Consider the following 13,473-nt stretch of genomic DNA (forward strand, 5'->3'; position numbering starts at 1 on the left):
GTCCTGTGAAGTGATATGTCTGTATAAGGCATCAGTGGCAGCTTGTGTTTTTTTTGGGAGGAGGGTGGCAAACAACCACCCCCCCAGTCAGTCAGCGGCACCCATGACTCCCCACCCCCATGTGCGGTTGGACGGACGGGGTAAGACTGGCACTTACCCCATCTAGGTAGCGGAAGGGTGGGCAGGCAGCATGTCCTATGGGTGATCGCAGCGTGTCCTCCTCCTAGGCGTTCAATAGGATCGCCTGTCCTTTCGGCCAATCTGAAAACGGGTCTCACACCCGTTTCTTTTTGGCCAGATTAAGGATCAGTGTTTCAACAGCGAATATTCATTCACTGTTGTAACACACAGTGTGGGCTCTAGTCGCACTCTCGGCAACCCGAGCCCACTCTAATAATTGGCTTTAAAAAAAATGCCAGCTATAATTCATGCGCCCGGTGCCCTAAAATGGCAGCGGCCATTGATAGAAAGATGCTATGCATAAATCTATCCATTGCATATGGGGGTGGCCTGGAGAGAGGAGGTGGCGCCCGGGCGCCCCTAATAGATGGGCCGCCTGGGCGCCCCTAATGGATGGTCCGCCCCTGTAAGGCGTACAACCTACTACAGCAAAACTGACACGTACAAAGAAAAAAATCTATTAAAATGAAAATGTCTGGTCAATGACAGGTTTGGCCGCTTTACTTCGGTATGTAAACAATTGCCCGGGGATTCTCTTCATCTATACCAGACCCTTATCCCACTTCAGGGTCTGGTATAGATGTTAACGGTGGACCCCATGCACCAAAACAAAAAAAAAGTGGTTACCCCAATAAAGATACATACCAAACTATTATCATTGGTGAGAGCCTGGTAAAAATTTTAAGGGGGAAACTCCATGCAAAAAAATAAGCAAAAAGTGTATCCATACCAGACCCTTATCCAAGCATGCAACCTGGCAAGCCAGGGAAGGGGGATAGCATGTGCCCCTCCCCCTCCTGAACCATGTCAGGCCATTAGTCCTCAACATGAGGAGGTTATCGTGCCAAAAAAAAGCATCTTGTCCCCATGCTGATGAGGACAAGGGTCTCTTCCCCACAACCCTGGCCCAGTGGTGATGGGGGCCTACAGACGAAGGGCTTATCAGTATCTGGAAGCCTGGAGACCCCACCCATGCAGCTCTTGCCCATGTTCACAACTGTTTGCAGCCTCTTGTACAAAAATCAGCCTCTTGTTTTAAAAAAAATGAACGCACGCCCCTCCCCCTTTATTTATTGGTTATGTTTTATAGCATGTAGCTATAACATATAGCATATGTCTTTTTTGGTTTATATAAACGGCAATCATCAAATGCACCAAAAACGCATTAAACAATCACTAAAAACATGATATGCATTTTTCAAAAACGCATGTGTTTGTAGCAGACCAGTGTGAAAGGGGCCCTTAAAGTGTATCTAAAGCCATATTTTTTTTTTTTTTTTTTTTAATGAGTGTAGAAGGGTTAAAATCGTTGTCATGTTTTGGCTGGATCTTTAACTTCACTATATCCATCTATCATTGAACTTCAATTCCTGCTCGCAGAAAAATAGTCCTAATATGAGGGGTGAAAGCTGAATTCCATACAAATATAAAAGACACAAATGAATGCAGTTCTGTGTTAATTATTAACATTTATTAAATGCATGTCTTTGAATGCACGCAGTGTAAGTACATGAATTAGACCTGGTATCATCCTCTTACAGTCCCTGTACAGAAGAGCTCAGAGAGGGAGGTAGAAGCAGTACAAGCAATCAGTTTTGCGGCAGTGCAAGGTGCATGCTGATAGGAGAAGATACCAGAGTGAGCTCAACAGCTGCTTCGCCTTTCACTGTTTAGTCACAGGCAGTGGCGGTGCGACCATAGAGGGCGCAGGAGCGCCGCCTCCTCTCTCTACTGCACCGCCACTGAATACAATACATAGTTTCATGCATTGCATGAATCCATGTAATTTTGCTGCCGCCCACTATTCAGATGGCTGGCCCCCTGGAGAGCGCCGACCATCTGAATAACGGCAGCTGGATGGCTTTGGAAGTGCCTATCAGAGCCAGCGGCCCACTGAGAGGCGTCTCAGCCAATCGGGTTCACCGGTTCTGGTTACCGGTAACCTAAATTGGCTGAAGCGTCATCGAGGGCATGAGAAGACAACAAGAGACCGTGGAAGGAGGATGGCTGACCCCAGAAAGGTAAGTGCCGGGCGGGGGGCAATCTGGAACCTTTTTACAGGGCACAGTGGCTACAATTGATGGGCACAGTGGTGACAATTGATGGGCACAGTGGCTACAATTGATGTGGGCACAGTGGCAACAATTGATGGGCACAGTGGCGACAATTGATGGGCACAGTGGTGACAATTGATGGCACAGTGGTGACAATTGATGGGCACAGTGGTGACAATTGATGGCACAGTGGTGACAATTGATGGCACAGTGGTAACAATTGATAGCACAGTGGCTGCGTTTGATGGCACAGTGGCTGCGTTTGTCATGGCACAGTGGTGACAATTGATGGGTACAGTGGCGACAATTGATGGCACAGTGGCGTCAATTGATGGCACAGTGGCGACAATTGATGGCACAGTGGCGACGTTTGATGGTATGGCACAGTGGTGACAATTAATGGGCACAGTCGCGACAATTGATGGCACAGTGGCTGCGTTTAAAGCAGGGGTCCTCAAACTTTTTAAACAGGGGGCCGGTTCACTGTCCCTCAGACCGTTAGAGGGCCGGACTATAAAAAAAACATCCCCTCATTGCAAGCCCCCCCCCCTCGCCATCGTCATTGTAAGCCCCTCATTGCAACCCCCCCTCACAATCATTAATTGCAAGCCGATTAAGATCATTGCAAGCCCCCCAATCATCATTACATCATCACCATTACATCATCATCAGTCCCCCCCCCTATCATCATTACATCATCATCAGCCCCCCCCCCCCCACCATCATCATCATTACATCATCAGCCTCACCATCATTAACCACTTGAGATCCGCGCTATAGACGAAATACGTCCGCAGCGCGGCTCTCAAGTGCCAAGTGGCCGTTTAAAAACGGCCTTTATGTGCATTACCCGCGCGCGCCACTGGGTGGCGCGCGGCGGGTAAAAACTGTCCCCACGCATCGCCGAAGACCCGATGCGTGTACCTGGCGGCCGCGATGTCCGCCGGGTACACGCGATCGTCGGTGACACGGCCGGTAACAGCAGGGACGTGGAGCTCTGTGTGTAAACACAGAGCTCCACGTGCTGTCAGAGGAGAGGAGACCGATCTGTGTCTCTTGTACATAGGGACACAGCATCGGTCCCCTCCCCCAGTCACCCCCCTCCCCCCACACAGTTGTAACACACCCAGGCTACACAGTTAACCCCTTCCTCACCCCCTAGTGTTAACCCCTTCACTGCCAGTCACATTTATACAGTAATTCGTGCATTTTTATAGCACCGATCGCCGTATAAATGTGAATGGCGCCAAATTTGTGTCAAAAGTGTCCGATACGTCCGCCGCAATATCCCAGTCCCAATAAAAATCGCAGATCGCCGCCATTACTAGTAAAAAAAAAAAATAATAAAAAAAATCATAATTCTGTTCCCCATTTTGTAGGCGCTATAACTTTTGCGCAAACCAGTCGCTTATTGCGATTTTTTTTTTTTTTTTACAAAAATACGTCGAAAAATACGTATCGGCCTTAACTGAGAAAAAAAATAGTTTTTTAAAAAAAAATTGGGATATTTATTATAGCAACAAGTAAAAAAAATATATATTTTTTTTAAATTGTTGCTCTTTTTTTGTTTATAGCGCAAAAAATAAAAACCGCAGCGGTGATCAAATACCACCAAAAGAAAGCTCTATTTGTGGGGAAAAAAGGACGCCAATTTTGTTTGGGAGCCACGTCGCACGACCGCGCAATTGTCAGTTAAAGCGACGCAGTGCCGGACGCTGAGATTTCGCCTGGGAACGAAGGGGGTTTATGTGCCCAGTAAGCAAGTGGTTAATTACATCAGCCCCCCTCACTTCATCATCAGCCCCCCCCCCCCACCATCATCATTACAAAATCATCAGCCCCACCATCACCATCATTAATTACATCAGCCCCCCTCACTTCATCATCAGCCCCCCCCCCCCACCATCATCATTACAAAATCATCAGCCCCACCATCACCATCATTAATTACATCACCATCAGCCATCAGCCCCCCTCACCACCATCATCATCAGCCCCCCCCCCCACCATCATCATCATTACAAAACCATCAGCCCCCCTCACCACCATCATCATCAGCCCCCCCCCCCCACCATCATCATCATTACAAAACCATCAGCTCCCCTCACCATCGCAAGCCAGCCCCCCCCCCCCCTCTCGCAAAGCCTTTCTTCTTACTGTGCTGTGTAACGGTCCGGCTCTGTCACGATGCTCACACACTGTTACAGTTCTGGCACGCTATGATAACTGTCCCGCCCTCCTCCTCCTAGACCAGCTTGTGTGACAGACAGCACACTGGCTCTATCACACAAGCTAGTCTTCTAGAAGGAGGAGGGCGGGACATTTATCACAGCGCGCCCAAACTGTTAACACTGTGATCCCCTGACACAGCGGGATCGCTGTGTAACCGGCATTGCCTGTCAGGGTCGGGTGGGCCGGTTTAAAGTCCTCCGCGGGCCGCATGGTGGCTGTGTTTGATGGCATGGCACAGTAGCTGCATTTGATGGCATGGCACAGTGGCGACAATTGATGGCACAGTGGTGACAATTGATGGCATGGCTCAGTGGCTGCATTTGATGGCATGGCACAGTGGCGACAATTGATGGCACAGTGGTGACAATTGATGGCATGGCGCAGTGGCAACAATTGATGGCACAATGGCAACAATTGATGGCATGGCTCAGTGGCTGCATTTGATGTGCACAGTTAGGCTGCAATTGTTTTTTTTTGTTTTTTTTCTCGTTTGTTTCCCTGCCCCTGCCAGGCACGTCTGTGCTGCGTGACATAGCTGTGTAAATCTTTATACTGGATGGGCAGAAATACAAATCCTTTGGCTTGTATTGAGTCTCATAAATGTATTTCATTTAGCGGTTTGCTTCAACTTTAACAGCACACAGAAAGTAAAGAATACAAAGTACGGCTTTTTTTTTCTTCAAGATAATTATGCTATCAAATACGACAGAATAATGAAACATAAATCTTGGCCCGCTCATATTTACCTTGTTAGTTTTGGTAAAGAACTTTGCGTGTGGTAAAACAAAGAATAGGAGAGATTTGCAATTATTTTGGTTCCAGCGCAGAACTAGAGACGATTGTGGAAAGCAATACCCCAGTATAAGCAATACTGGATCTCCAGTCTGTAATTTTGGAGAGGGAAACTGTGCCAGTTGGAAACTTATCTGAAAAAAGAGCACAATAGAAAAGCTGAATTGTCAGTTAATTGAGAAATCTTGAACATTTGCTGCGTTTTCGAGGCCAGTGAGATTGCTTAAAATACACACAGTAAACAGAATGTGGTGAAACGGGGCATTTCCATACATACCGTACCATGCAAAAGAGGGTGATAATCAGCCAAAAATACAATCCCGATTCAAAAATGTGGTCCTTGTGGGCGCCAGTGAGTGCAAATAATCTTCTTCTGATAAATAAAGGAAAATGACCCTCTTTCCACCAGGTAGCCAAATTTACATTTGAAACCCACAGAATCTCTGTTCATTGAAGATTGTGGTTCTGTGGTTCCTAACCTATTCACAAGTACAGACCCCCAATAGATTAACCAGTATGACCCCTATATGCCCTTCTTCAGGGTGTCCGAAATTATCATCATTATTATCATCATCACCACCTCTATCGTCATTATCATCATCAACATCATCATCATCATAATCATCATTATTATCACAATCATCACCATCATCATCATTACTATCATAGTCATCACCATCATCATCATTACTATCATAGTCATCACCATCATCATCATTATTATCATAGTCATCACCATCATCATCATTATTATCATAGTCATCACCATCATTATCGTCACCATCATCATCACCACCTCTATCGTCATTATCATCATCATTGGCCCAGATTCAGGTAGCAATTGCGTCTGCATAACCATAGTTTCGCAGCGCAATTGCTTACTTGCGCCGGCGTTTCGAATGCTCCTGATTCAGGAACCTCGTTACGCCGACTGCAGCCTAAGATATGACTAGCATAAGGCTCTTATGCCAGTCATATCGTAGGCTGCATTCTTACGATGGCCGCTAGGGGGCGTTCCCGTAGTGGTCAGCGTATAGTATGCAAATTGCATACTAACGCCGATTCACTACCCTACGCGAGCCCTGCGTACGCAGTTTACGTCGTTTCCGTTCGTCGGGTTTCGCTTAAGGCTGCTCCTGCTATTAGCAGGGGCAGCCAATGCTACGTATACCCGTCGTTCCCGCGTCGCGAAGTTTAAATTTAACGTTGTTTGCGTAAGTGAATCTGGCCCAGCATTATCACAATCATCACCATCATCATCATTATTATCATAGTCATCACCATCATCATCATTACTATCATAGTCATCACCATCATCATCATTATTATCATAGTCATCACCATCATCATCATTACTATCATAGTCATCACCATCATCATCATTATTATCATAGTCATCACCATCATCATCATTATTATCATAGTCATCACCATCATTATTAATCATCATTACCACTACCATCGTCATTATCATCGCCATAACCACCATCTTCCCCATCATCATTGTCAAATGATTATCATCAGCAGCATCGTAACAATCATCATTATTATCATCTCCATAATCGTCATCATCACCATTATGATCTTCACTTCATCATTATCATCGTCCTCACCCTCATTATCATCATGACCATCATAATCATCATCACCATTGTCATCATCAACATCACCATCACCACCACCATTATGATCACCATCATTATCATCATGTCCACCATCAGCAGCATCATCGTCACCATAATCTTCATCGTCTCCATCAGCATCATCATCATCACCATCATGATCACCACCACCATTATCATCGCCATTGTCATCATCAGCAGCAGCATCGTTATCATTATCATGACCGTTCTCATCTTCATCGCCATCATCATCAGAATCATCAACGTCACCATCCTACTCATCATCATTATCACAATTATTATCATCATCATCACCGCCATCATCATCATCACCATCATAACTATCATCATTGTCAAATCATTATCATCAGCAGCAGCAGCAGCATCGTTATCATTATCATGACCGTTCTCATCTTCATCGCCATCATCATCAGAATCATCAACGTCACCATCCTACTCATCATCATTATCACAATTATTATCATCATCATCACCGCCATCATCATCATCACCATCATAACTATCATCATTGTCAAATCATTATCATCAGCAGCAGCAGCAGCATCGTTATCATTATGATGACCATTCTCTTCTTCATCACCATCATAATCATCATCACCATCCTACTCATCATCATTATCACCATTATTATCATCATAATCTTAATCACTGCCATTATCATCATTATCAATTATCATCACCACCATCCTCATCATCATCATCATCACCATCATAACTATCATCATCGTCAAATCATTATCATCAGCAGCAGCAGCAGCAGCATCGCCATAATCATCATCACCATCGTCATCATTATCATCTCCATAATTGTCATCATCACCATTATTAAATCCATCTTCATCATTATCATCGTTATCACCATCATTATCATAATAACCATCATCATCAGCCACAGCAGCATCATCACCCTCATCATTACTATCATAATCATAATCATCATCATCATCATCACCAGTCGTATAAGGTATCAGTATGACTTATAAAGATGTCACCAATGAGCATGTGCCGTTATGATGGATACTGACTCCGGAGCTGTGCATTGTGTTGATAGGGGGAGGACCATAGGGGGTCTTGCAGGGTCTATTGATGCTGTTTACGAGGGAATCTATTCTAGCTGGAGAAGAACTATTTTTGCAGGGGGGCTATTGTTGCTGGTGGTGAGGGACCTATTGTTGCTGTGAGTGGGTCTTATATTGCGGGGGGGTCAGTTATTGCAAGGAGAGATCGACTGTTGAGAGAGGGGTTTATTGTTGCTGGCTGCTGGAGAGTATATTGATTCTGGCTCTATTGTTGCTGCCGGGGGGGGGATGTTTTGGGTGGTCCATCGTTGCTGGAGGATCTATTGCTGCTGGGGACTCTGTTGTTACTGGCTACAGTGGATCTATTTTACTGCTCATTTTGTTATCATTAATTAACAAATTTCATACAAATTACTTATCACCCCAAAATGATACTTGGTTCTGCATTCTATAAAATGGGCAGTTATGCATACCTCCCAACTTTCTGAGATGGGAATGAGGGACACCTATCAGCAAAAGTATGCAGGCATAGGACACACCCCTTGCCACACCCCATTAAAGGAGAATTGCACAAAAAACAAGATTGTTTAAACCCACAAGTGCTTTTTTTACCACTACTATTCCTTTATATTGGCTTTTGGAATTTACAAATGCAGCAATTTAGAAATCAGATGAAAGGTTTACTGCTGGGAAACACTTTTTGATAAGTAAAATAAGGGGGGGGGGGGGGTTCTTGCACCTATCCTCTGAGAAAAAAAAAGTCCTGGTCAGAACCCAGGGGGTGTCAGGGGTGTCGGGAGGCTTGCAAGGTCAAGGCCAACCTCTGGGGACAGTCATCTTCCAGCAGCCCCTATGGGGGAGGCCCTACACACTTCTTCTAGTATGAGAGATACTAACACAGTACAGGCTCCTGCACTCTTGCAATGCATGCCTGGCAATAATACAGATTAATGCATGTCTGCAGGCGTTTTCAGATCATTTATATGTCATGCCCTGGTAGAGGACCTGTAGCAAGCTGTGACATAGACAATAATGGGAGGTGAAATTATTTTGAAAACCTTGGGCTAGATTCAGATACAAATGCTTATCTTTAGGCGGGCGTAGCGTATCTCATATACGCTACGCCGCCGTAACTTTGAGAGGCAAGTCCCGTATTCAGAAAGAACTTGCGCCCGAAGTTACGGCGGCGTAGCGTATATGGGCCGGCGTAAGCCCGCCTAATTTAAAATAGGCTGGTAGGGGGCGTGTTGTATGCTAAATAGTCGTGACCCCACGAAATTGACGTTACTAATGAACGGCGCATGCGCCGTCCGTGAAAGTATCCCAGTGTGCATGCTCCAAATTACGCCGCAAATAGTCATTGCTTTAGACGTGAACGTAACTTACGCACAACCCTTTTCGCGTACGACTTACGCAAACAACGTAAAAGACGCAAAATTCTACGCTGGCCCGACGTCCATACTTAACATTGGCTACGCCTCATATAGCAGGGGTAACTTTACAGCGGAAAAAGCCTTACGTAAACAACGTAAATCAATGCGCCAGGCGGACGTACGTTTCTGAATCGGCGTATCTATCTCATTTGCATATTATACGCGGAAATCTACGGAAGCGCCCCTAGCACCCAGCGTAAATATGCACCCTAAGATACGACGGTGTAGGAGACTTACGCCGCTCATATCTAGGCAACATTGAGGCGTATCTGATTCTATGAATCAGGCGCCGAGATGCGACGGCCCGCATTCGGGGGTTACGACGGCGTATCTGGAGATACGCCGACGTAACTCCTTTCTGAATCTAGCCCCTTGTGTATACAGTAGGTGTTTATTTATTTTTTTCAATGCTTGTGGACAAACCACACTAAAGTAGGGTGACCAGACATCCCCGGTTTCTGGGGACAGTCCCCAGGTTGGGGACCGTGTTCCCGGACCACGTCTGTCCCTGGATTAGATTTGAACAGGGGCTGGGGCAATTTCAAAGACAGTCAGTGCAGAATTTAAAAATCAATTCTGAATTACACTAGGTCCCCCCCCCCCCCCCCCCCCCCAAGGCTGTGAGGCAGGGCAGAGAGTCGCTGATTGCCGCCATTACTAGTAAGAAAAAAAATATGTCCCCGGATTTCATTTTAAAATTCTGGTTTCCTTACACTAAAGACAACTGTCAGAGATTTCCTAGCACCAGAAACAAATAGACAATATTTTTTCCCTAAAACTTCCTTTGGAGTGATGTTATAAGGTCAGCAGAGACAAATAAAGTTCTCAGCAAAGTTTTTTAATCTGGAACTTTTTTTTTTTTGCATTTTGGGGAATCTAGGTCTAGGAACGCATACCTGAAACTGTTTTCACGTCAGTTTTAATTTTACATTTAATCTTCACTTGAATGTCATGCTGTGCAAGAGTGAGCGCCGTACCCCAGAGGTACCTGGTGGCAGCCTTCAATTAAAGCTCTCCATCACTGCTTGCTCTCTGCAATCGTCCCCTTGGTGTAGCCCTATGACAGGAAACAAAGATATGCAATAAAATCAAACAAAAATGAGGCTTCTATATAGATCACATACATGAACCAATGACATCATAATATATAAGGCAATGTGAATGAAGATTTTTACCACACTGGTATAAAACATCATTTTAGGAACTGTAAAGTAATTTGCCTGTTTATTTTGAAAGATCCTTAGTTATAAAATGATACAGCAGATAAAGCCTATAGTAAAGAAGAAGTGTACTGCACTGCAATCCCAATATAACCACTTAAAGCACAGGTGTCAAACACAAGGCCCGTGGGCCAAATCCGGCCCTCCAGGCAATTTCATGTGGCCCTCACACCTCTCCTGCAGCTGCAGAAAAGCTCCAGTCCTCCTCTGGTCCTACTCCAGACCTTTACTTTCTTCCCAGCAGCAGCATAAGGAAAGGGGGTGCAATGTAAGGGAGGGTGGGGGACTCAACTTCTGATGGTGGGGTGGCTCTTGACATCTAATATATGGGGAGGGGGATGTGCTGGACATCTAATCTTACAGACACAGCCGGCCCTTTGAGGGCAATAGAGTGACCACGTGTCCCAGATTGCCCGGGACAGTCCCGCATTTTGCAGGTCTGTCCCGGGCACCTTCATTCCATGACAATACAGTCCCGGAATGAAACTGACACAGCCACCCCCCGGGCCAATCTGATGCCCCCAAAAAAGGCCGCCACATCACTGCTTTACTCACTGACAGTATTTGTCCTGGCCGGGAAAGCCTGGAGGAGCACAGTCCCGCCCCCTGCTTGTGATTGGGGAAATCATAAATCCCGCCTCTTGTGTCCAATCACTGTGCTGCGATTCGTTACAGCACAAGCTGATTTTTGGGAAGGGGGGTGTCCCTGAATGGTAGTTTAGAAATGTGGTCACCCTAGAGGGCAATCATAATGCTGATGCGACCCACGATGAAACTGAGTTTGACACACCTGACTTAAAGCGGAGTTCCGGCCACAATTTCACTTTTTAAATATAAATACCCCTGTAATACACAAGCTTAATGTATTCTAGTAAAGGTAGTCTGTAAACTAAGGTCCGTTTTGTTACAGCATTTAGACACTTTATAAAATAGAAATTGACTGGGGCCATCTTAAGTGTGGGCATCATGAAGCCAGACTGTATGACTTCCTGGATTTCAGCCTTGCAGATCTCGCACATGCTCAGTGCTGCACAAGCAGTGTAATAGGTTTCAGATCAGGTTTCAGCACCTGTACTGTCCAAGTCACATGATTCTTCGAGACTGGGGAGTGCACAGACTCCTGGAAAGTTACACCCACTACATTCCCAGGAGTCTGTGCGGTGTAGGTTAGGAAGCTTAAGCACCTAGGTGCAGGAAGAGGGAAGATTAACTATTCTGCCTAGCAACAACACTTTGAAGGCATCTAAAAAAATAAATAAAAAAATCTTAAAGGACTAATGACATTTTTTTAAAACTACTGATGTAATGTTATATTTATGGGTGGAACGCCACTTTAATAAGGACAGACCTGGGACAGGCTCATTCTTACATTGTTCAAAAAAAAAACTTGCAGTCAGCCATGACACCTCCTTCTGAGAGTAATGTAAGGTAAGTAACTAAAATGTAAGGCTGGTCAAAAAGAAGCAAATTTCTTTCCTGCAACCAAGGGTCACTCCTGCCAAGCCATTAAAGTGGTTGTAAAGTTTTGTGTTTTTTCACCTTATTGCATTCTATGCATTAAGGTGAAAAAACACCTTGCTCTCTCTCAAATCCAATGATGCGGCCGCCGGGGTGCAGGGCCAAATCATACAATGGATGCCGATTGTATGGTACGGGAGCACGCCTGCAAGCTAACCCCCTTGGGAGAGAGCGTCCCAGAGAGTGTTAGCGTCCCAGAGAGCCCCAGGGGGACCCCAGAAGAGGTGGATTGGGGACAATCTGTGGAAAACGAGCTGCACAGTGGAAGTAAGTATAACATGTTTTTTTTTGTTTTTTTTTAAGCTGAACCTTTAGAACCCCTTTAAGTTCTCCTGACAGAGCTGCAGGGGAAGCTGCCCCGGCTGGGATAAGGCAGTGATTATTGCTAGCGGGTATAACAGTAAAATCAACTATCACATGTAAAATCAGGCAGGCTGGTTGTACCCAAGTTTATCGATCAGTAAACGTGGGTACATTCAGCCTGCCCATACATGATTCAGCAGGAACCAGGTGAGATATGAACCGTCTATAGCCGGCTTAAGAAAAAAAAAGTGAGGCATGCTATGTGATTGGAAACCAACAATAAACATTTTGGCCCGGATTCACATACATCGGCGCATATTTATGCCGGTGTAGCGTATCGAATATACGCTACGCCGACGCAGCGCAGAGAGGCAAGCACAGTATTCACAAAGCACTTGCCCCCACTCGCTCTCAAATCTACGCTGGGTTTCCTCGGCGTAAGCCAGCGTAGGTGGAAGTGGGCGTGAGCCATGCTAATGAGGCGTGACCCCATGTAAATGATGGACTGAGCGTCATAAAGATACGAATAACGTACGGCGCATGTGCCGTCCCGTGGAAGCATCCCAGTGCGCATGCTCAGAATCACGTCAAAACAACTGCTTAAGATACGTCGAATCACTGACTACGATGAGAACCTACGCCTAGCCATATTCACGTACTACGTAAATGACTTAAAATACGACGGCTGTGTTCCCTGGTCCATACCTTTGCATGAGTTGCGCCTCCTATATGGGGAATAACTTTACGCCGGATGTAAGTCTTACTCAAACCGCGTATATTATGCGCCGGACGCATCTATGTTCGTGAATCGCCGTATTTCACTCATTTGCATATTTGAATCGAAAATCAATGGGAGCGCCAGCGTAAATATGCAAACACGATACGCCGGCGTAAGAAAGTTACGTAGGTCGGAAGAAGCCTATTTTCAGGCGTATCTTGGTTTCAGAGTCCGGCGCATATATACGACGGCGCATATTTACCTCGAGATACGTCGGCTTATCTCCTTTGTGAATCCGGGTCATAGTGGAGTTTTCTAAAATTTGACAGCCAAAGTGGAAATACACTTTCAACCTAAACGT

This window comes from Rana temporaria, chromosome 1, assembly GCF_905171775.1.
Source record: "Rana temporaria chromosome 1, aRanTem1.1, whole genome shotgun sequence".
Taxonomy (NCBI): Eukaryota; Metazoa; Chordata; class Amphibia; order Anura; family Ranidae; genus Rana; species Rana temporaria.